The sequence below is a fragment of the Bacillus rossius genome, chromosome 12 (assembly GCF_032445375.1).
Source record: "Bacillus rossius redtenbacheri isolate Brsri chromosome 12, Brsri_v3, whole genome shotgun sequence".
Lineage (NCBI taxonomy): Eukaryota > Metazoa > Arthropoda > Insecta > Phasmatodea > Bacillidae > Bacillus > Bacillus rossius.
In genome coordinates, this window is record NC_086339.1 from 8,308,753 (window position 1) to 8,317,639 (window position 8,887).

The following is an 8,887-nucleotide window of genomic DNA, read 5'->3' on the forward strand; positions in this document are numbered from 1 at the left end:
TATTTTATTTTATTCAGGAAGCTTTCACTTTCAAATAGGCACCACGCTCGATCAGTCAGCTTTGATTGTTTCTGTTTTACATCACGCGAGACTGAAATAAATATCTCTACCGCCAACTTCAGATGATACTCCGTTAGAGGGCGTCCCGATATTACGAGCCACGGTTAAAAAAAAAAAAACAAAGAGGAGGCCTCGTAGAATCTGTGCCAGTCTCTTTCACCATCCTCCATTTTCTACCCAACTTCCACCCTCGCGCACCAAGCCAAACGCACTACTTTTGAACCCTTCGCAAAATTCTCCTTTAAATACACGATTATGCTAGGCGCACTGAGTAGTAAATTACACCTAAATCACTCTGCCATATCGGACGGTGATTGCCACCAATCACCTGCTCCTCTTCTTCAAAAATCCCTATTATCAAAAAGCCTCCCCTCGAGGCTTTGTCGCGGAGTCACTAACTAAAAAAAATTCTCCCTTCGCCTTCTCGCAAACCTCCACAGCCAACCAGCGACGAGCACGCCGAAACAGTTATACGAGCCGCGTCGCCACACAATTCTAAGAAACGCTGACCGGACGCACCGGTGCCAGCCTGTCGCGACTACTAGAACCTTTGTCCCAGATTGCTTAAATTCAAAAAGAAATTACACATTAAATATGTCTAAAACCGCGGAAGTTACAGAAATTTACTAAGAGAACAAAAATGTACCAAAATAGATAAGCTTTAAATAGATACCCGACAACCTATATTTTACTTTTAATCTAACTTACGTTAAATTTATAAATTACCTAAACTCTGCTCCTCCATTACCAGTGACGATCGCAAATTATTTAAAGGCACGTTAAATAATGACTACAAAGGGTTCAAAAGTTATCATGTTGAAAACAGATTAATTATGGCAAAAAAAAATGTTAAACTTTCAAAGCTAACCAATCTTTTTCATTACTTGTCACTTTAAACAAATTACAATTATTTTACAAGGTACACCAACTTCAAATATTTATGCTTTTCTTCTGCGGGATCAAAATTCCGATATCTAGGCATTTATTTGCTTGCTTGATGCGTCATATGTTCTTCAGGCAACCATACTTCACAAACGCATCAATTTATTGATTTAACGCATTATGATTAACAATTCAAAAAAAATAAAAAGTATACATGTAAATATATAGATATTTATATACTTTACTTAGGTAGCGTGGGCAACGAGATGGTACACCTTACAACCCCCCATTAAATTTATACAAGAAATTTGCATCAAAAAAAAGAATTTATGCTATGAATTTAATCTTATCCATAAGGTTGGCAGTACCTAGTGAATGCTTGTCATACAAATTCACATTGACTTGGTACAAAACGCTAACATATACACAATAAACAACACTAAATCCACAACTTCATTATCATATAGTAAACACCTGCAACACATGTTAAATTTTCTCCATGTAATTCTAACATGTAGTTGGTGAAACACATCCTTATGTACAGTACATTGCTATAGTTACCTAACTTCACCCCACACAATAAATCTCACTTGAGCCAGATTTAACAAACACCCCAATGCAAAAAAAAAACATGAGTTACATTATTAGGTACTATGCGATGCTATGGCACCAACGGCCACATCGATGTTCGCTACATTCATCTCTCGCATCCCCGACAAGTACTTTACCATCACACCTCAACAACTTATACATGACATTTTCAATATTGATTTACAAGCAGCTTGGATCTTGAAGCTTTATATACCTCTCAAAATTTTTGCCAGTGATATTAGAAATTCTTGGTGTTATGCAAAACATTTTAACATTTAACTAGGTACTTATGTGTGTATTGTCCATAACATTTACAATGTAATATCAGATGTTAATTCACTCAATTAGTTTCCCTACCACATTTACCTAATTTTGCTTGTCTTTAGGGGTTGCACAACTTTAATCTCACAAATGTAGGTATTGTTTACTTCATCTGATTTGGATCACATGAACTTCAAATTACATAACATACACTCACACTTGAACAAAATACCAAATATTTGTAATAATGTACTGTGGTGCCCTTATAAAATTACTTATAATAAACAACTTGTTTTTTTTACTTAATACATCATTCATATGTTAACCTTATTTAATCTTGCCTTGCTTTATACGGCCTAAAAAGGTACTGATTGTACCTTCCCTTGATCTGCCCACTGTCAACATTTATTAGTTCCCATGCATTCTTACCAACTGAGCGGGAGATGCGATACGGGCCGTCAAATAACAAAAATAATTTTTTAGTCTGTCGTTGCAGATAATCACTGGACTCACAAACCCTGAGCAAAACTAAATCACCCACACTAAATTCCGAATATGGTTTATTCTGCTGCTGAGCCCTCTGGATAGCCTTGTGCTTTAACCTCAACTTAGCCTCTGCTATCCTATCAGTTGCTGTAGGGTATATATGTGTAGGAAAGGTGACACCCTTAGCCAAACCATCTCGAGAAATCTCCTCTGCTATCAGTTCCTTTGGGGCAAATCCGGTACTAAAATGCACATTGGCGTTCATAAACTCATTGATCACTGGTATAACCTCAACCCACTTGCTATGTTGAGCATGGCAATATGTGCGAAGAAGCCTACCAATTTCCCTCATGCACCTCTCACTAGGGTTGCCTTGAGGATGCCTAACGGAGCTGTAAATGACATCAACCCCTATCCATGCCAATTCCCACTTCCACAAACCTGCGGTGAATTGTGTGCCGTGATCACTTAGAATTCTTTTAGGTGTACCAAATTTAGGACAATAGTCATTCAAAAGTTTATTGACACAGGCAGCTGCGGTGGCTCTCTTAAGAGGATAGCAAATAACTAATTTCGAAAAAACATCCAATACAACAAAAATGTATTTAACACCTCCTTTAGATTTAGGCAGTGGCCCATAGATGTCTACAGCTAACAAGTCACCTGGTCCTTCTGGTAAAATGGTCTCCTATGGTCCTTCCCAAGATCGGTTAGGAAACTTGGCCTTCTGGCATATATCGCACACACCTACCACCTTTCTCACTGACCTTTCCATATTTGACCAGTAATAGCTGTTACTGAGAAGCCAGAAAACCTTCTTCACACCAAAATGCCCCGTTGTGTTGTGGACATGTAAAATGAGTTTATCAACCAAATTCTTAGGGACACAAATTTTCCACCCCCCAATTTCCAAATTCTCCCTACGAAATAGGATCCCACTATTCAAACAATACCATTTGAGGACCTTGCTCACCCTTGGGTCAGTTACATCTCTGTCAGGATCTTCTAAAATCTCAAAAACTAAACCTAGTACATCATCTTCCCTCTGCTTTACGCTTATCTGCCTGAATTCAAGCTCGAAATCTCTGTCAGCTTGCAAATTGATTTTTGCTATCAGGAAACCAGGCCTGGGCTTATCCTCTAACATGACTTCATTATTACTGACCACTGTCCTACTCAAAAGGTCTGCATCACAATTATTTTTACCTGAAACATACTGAATCTCGAAGTCAAACTCCTGTAACGCCAGACTCCACCTGGTCAACCTACTACCTAACAACTTGCATGAGTTTAGAAATGCTAAAGACTGGTGGTCAGTTAGTATGATGATTTTTTGTCCCAAAACCAAATTTCGAACCTTCCCTAAACCCCACACAACAGCTAAACACTCCCGCTCTGTTACCGTATAGTTCCTCTCAGCAGCATTAAGTGTTCGACTAAGAAGGGCAATGATCTGTTCATCTCCCGCATCACCCTTCTGGTACAATTTCACGCCTAGGCCATAGCCTGAAGCATCACAACTCATATAAAAGGGCCTCCCGAAATTAGGATGATGTACTACACACTCCGAAACAAACAAAGCTTTTGCCTTCTCGAAACAATCCTGGTGGTATGATGACTAGTTCCAAAAACTATCCTTCCTGAGCAGATCCAACAAAGGTGCCACAACATCTGAAAACCTCTCTGCGAACCTCCTATAGAAATTGCAAATACCCAGAAACCCTCTCAACTCCCGAATGTTCTTAGGCGTTGGGTACGAATGAATGACTTCAACTTTCCTAGGGTCAGCCTTTATTCCTTCCGAACTCAAAATAAACCCTAGAAATTCAACTTCACTTCTCAAAAATTTAGACTTGTCCAACTTAAGTTTCAAATTAACCTGCCTAAGACGAACTAGCAACTGCTCCAACCGTTCCAGATGTTCAACAAAAGATTCGCTAGTTATGACAATATCATCAACATAGGTTTTAGCAAACGAACCAACAGCAGGTCCCAAGGATGCTTCCACTGCTCGATTAAACTCTCCCACGCTATTTGTCAGGCCAAACGGCAACACACAGAACTGGTATGATTTCCCCTGATACAGAAAGGCTGTAAATTTCCTATCTGCAGGGTGTAGTGGAACTTGCCAAAAACCTTTAGTCAAATCAGTTGTTGTGATAAATTTTGTTCCTTGAAATAACGTAAACAAATGATCAGGTTCCATAGGACTTTCTCTGTCTGGAATAATTCTAGTGTTCAAACCACGAGCATCAAGACAAACACGAACACTACCATCTTTCTTTCGAACGCAAACCAGCGGGTTAACAAAAGGGCTGTTGCAACGTCCTATAATTCCCTTCTCCTCCATATCAGTTATCTGTTCGTGGACTTCTACTCTACAGTGCCACGGGATGGGGTACGTCCTCTGTTTGAATGGTGTGCTGTCAGAAACAGGAATCCTGGCAACATACTCTGTGGTAAGCCCTGGCTCATCCGAAAATACATCACCATATTGGTGCAGCAACCGTCTCAGTTGTGCTTTCTGCTTTTCATCCCCTACCTCACAATCATCAACAACCGCCTTAACTTCACCATCCCAATCCTGGGTAGTAACTTTGTTTACTGTAACATGTGGTGTGGTGCCCATTAGTTTGCATAAAGCAACTTTACTGTCCTGGGAATCTGATTCACCACTTAACAGCATCCTAAGCGATTCAACCTCAAGTTTAGCATGAGAGTTATGGTGCATCATATTATGCTCCTTACCCCTGATCCTTATGCAGCCCTTAGTAAAATCCACAACAACACTGTTCTCCAACATGAAATCCAGTCCAATAATTATCTCTTTGGTTAACTGAGGAATTACCAAACAAACAGCACGATAAACTTGATTACTAATTTTAAATTCAAGAAACACTTGTTTGTTTACCTTCCTGGCCTTGCCTTTAGTTGCACCTATCACAGTCACTTGGGGCACTGGAAGTGTAGGAACAACATATCCTTGCTTATTTAACTGTGACACAAAGCTGTCTGACACACCACAAATTTCTGAACCAGAGTCGAAAAGAATGTTAACATGTTCACTACCTATGGTACAAGTTAATTCAGGTATGAGTCTACTACTTTCAGGCTCCTCCACTTCACCGAGCAAAAATTCTCTTTCATCAATAAAGACTGCAGCCGTCATATGTACCGGTCTACCAGTACCACCCACTTTCCCAACACGGCTGCTACAGTTGGGAGTGGCTATTAGTTTCCCTGGTTCTCCCTGACATCCTGTAGCTGTTCCCTCCTATGTGGTCTCCCATCTCTGTTCTCATTCCTCTCATTCCACTGCCTTCTATTCCTCCAATCACCATTGTTTACTGGAAAACTATGCTGTTGTCTCTCATGGCTCTCCCGAGAGTCATGTATGTCTCTAGGTGGTACATGATACTGTTGACGTTGCTCCCCTGAGCCTTTCCACATTAACTCCCTGCCTTCCCTCACACTTCCTAACCTGTCTAGCTCCTTCAACACCTTACGCAGTTGTTCCACTGTATGTATTTCCTTCCCAACCAATGCTGCTTGCACTTGTGTGGGTACATGTGAATATACCAGTGTAGTTATTTCATCCTCACTCAAAGGAATATCATAAAAGCTGGCCCTCTCCACCACTAGACTCAAATGTTGTTCTAAACGACCTATCTCGCAGCGTCCCTGATACAATTTAGCGCGATCAATGCCCTGAATCCTACCATCCCAGTATTCTTCAAGGAATGCCGTCTTGAAATTTGCAAATGTACTAATTCGAGGTGATGATAGAGACAACCAATTCATGCTCATCCCACCAATGGACCTTCTAGCTACCATTAATTTTTCTGGCTCAGTACATTCAAAAACAGTAAAAAACTCCTTTAACTTGTCCAAATGTTTCTTTGGGTGTTCATTCTCTGATCCATTAAATTTAGGTATATCCTTGGGTGTATACATGGAGTTTACCCTAATAGCACCCCCCACTGGTCGAGCTCGTAAATCATCCACAGCCTTACCCTGCATGCTCAGTTGTATTTCTAAATCTCTTATTTTTGGTACTACGTTCTGAAGAATATCTACACTATCAACACTCAATTGTTGCTGCACCTCCTGACGAATAGACAGTTTAAGGTTATCACCTAACTCATGTGTTACAGCTTCCTCCACTGCAACAAGCCTTTCCCGTAACAATTCAGCCTGTTCACTTTGCGAGTGCACTGTAATTTGCAAACATTCTAACTGCCTACTTGTGTCTTCCCGTTCCTGACTTAGTGCACAAACAAGAGTATGGTTATGCTGTACTTGTTTTACAGTTTCCTCATGTCTCTGTTCAAAACTCACCAGCCTTTCGGTTGGTTAGTGTGCTGAGAAAACGATCCTGTTTTTCTAATAAAATCGCAGTCTGCTCTGCTACTAGAGCCGCAGTTTGCCTAGCCAACATGTCACGAAACGAACCCGTCAACTCTACATTTCCTATGGCAGTAGGCAGATCACTCGGGCTTAACGTTTCATTTACAAAATTTGGTGTGCAGCTACTTAAATCTAACAGGGCTTCTGCTGCCATTACCTTAGGTGTTGCCTCGGTCATCTTACTATTTACTAACAGATTTCACGTCTGCCAACCTCAGCTAGTGTACCAACTTACATGTACTCGAGTTTAAATTAACAAATAACATGCCCACTCTACCAACTTAGACACTTTACAAAGGTTAAAAAAAAAAAATTCATAATACCTGTTTTTCCTGTTGCCCATGCCCAGATACCTGACTAAATCCGCGCGGCCAATGTCTTTGGATGTTGCGTTGTCCCACGTAACGTAGCGATGGTAGGAGATGCGTCAGCCACGCACTTTCTTACTGCGGCAGTATGTCACGATACACGTGACCGCCGGCACCGTTTTTCCGCTGGGTTGCCATCTGCTTCTCAGTAAGAAGAGTCCTGCGATGGCGGCTGTCATCTGTTTCTTATCCGCAGGAGTGGTTTTGGCATCTGCTTCTTCTCTTCAGTTCTCCCTTTCCGCTCCGAGCAACTGTTAGTTCACTCAGCCACACGTTGTTGCGCCATTTATGTAACGCTGCCCTAATTTATTATGCACTCTCAGGTTTCATTAAATCATGAAAACACTTTGAGGGTTTTTGTTGCTGCTCGCGGCATTGAGTCGACTTTCTTATCTCAGGGTTCTCGTGGGGTTCGCGCCGCGGAAAATAAATAAAAGGAACTAGATATTTAAATAAAATAATGTTGTTACTGGCATTATTTTATTTTATTCAGGAAGCTTTCACTTTCAAATAGGCACCACGCTCGATCAGTCAGCTTTGATTGTTTCTGTTTTACATCAGCGAGACTGAAATAAATATCTCTACCGCCAACTTCAGATGATACTCCGTTAGAGGGCGTCCCAATATTAGGAGCCACGGTTAAAAAAAACAAACAAAGAGGAGGCCTCGTCGAATCTGTGCCAGTCTCTTTCACCATCCTCCATTTTCTACCCAACTTCCACCCTCGCGCACCAAGCCAAACGCACTACTTTTGAACCCTTTGCAAAATTCTCCTTTAAATACACGATTATGCTAGGCGCACTGAGTAGTAAATTACACCTAAATCACTCTGCCATATCGGACGGTGATTGCCACCAATCACCTGCTCCTCTTCTTCAAAAATCCCTATTATCAAAAAGCCTCCCCTCGAGGCTTTGTCGCGGAGTCACTAACTAAAAAAAATTCTCCCTTCGCCTTCTCGCAAACCTCCACAGCCAACCAGCGACGAGCACGCCGAAACAGTTATACGAGCCGCGTCGCCACACAATTCTAAGAAACGCTGACCGGACGCACCGGTGCCAGCCTGTCGCGACTACTAGAACCTTTGTCCCAGATTGCTTAAATTCAAAAAGAAATTACACATTAAATATGTCTAAAACCGCGGAAGTTACAGAAATTTACTAAGAGAACAAAAATGTACCAAAATAGATACGTTTTAAATAGATACCCGACAACCTATATTTTACTTTTAATCTAACTTACGTTAAATTTATAAATTACCTAAACTCTGCTCCTCCATTACCAGTGACGATCGCAAATTATTTAAAGGCACGTTAAATAATGACTACAAAGGGTTCAAAAGTTATCATGTTGAAAACAGATTAATTATGGCAAAAAAAAATGTTAAACTTTCAAAGCTAACCAATCTTTTTCATTACTTGTCACTTTAAACAAATTACAATTATTTTACAAGGTACACCAACTTCAAATATTTATGCTTTTCTTCTGCGGGATCAAAATTCCGATATCTAGGCATTTATTTGCTTGCTTGATGCGTCATATGTTCTTCAGGCAACCATACTTCACAAACGCATCAATTTATTGATTTAACGCATTATGATTAACAATTCAAAAAAAATAAAGAATATACATGTAAATATATAGATATTTATATACTTTACTTAGGTAGCGTGGGCAACGAGATGGTACACCTTACATTACGGACGATAGTTTAACGTGACGTCATAACAAAACATTCATGAAATGATTGCATACTTTTATGAATAAAATTGAATCATTTTGTATTGAATTATCACTCTTTTGTATGGATAAAAAGGAGGGAAATGAAATCT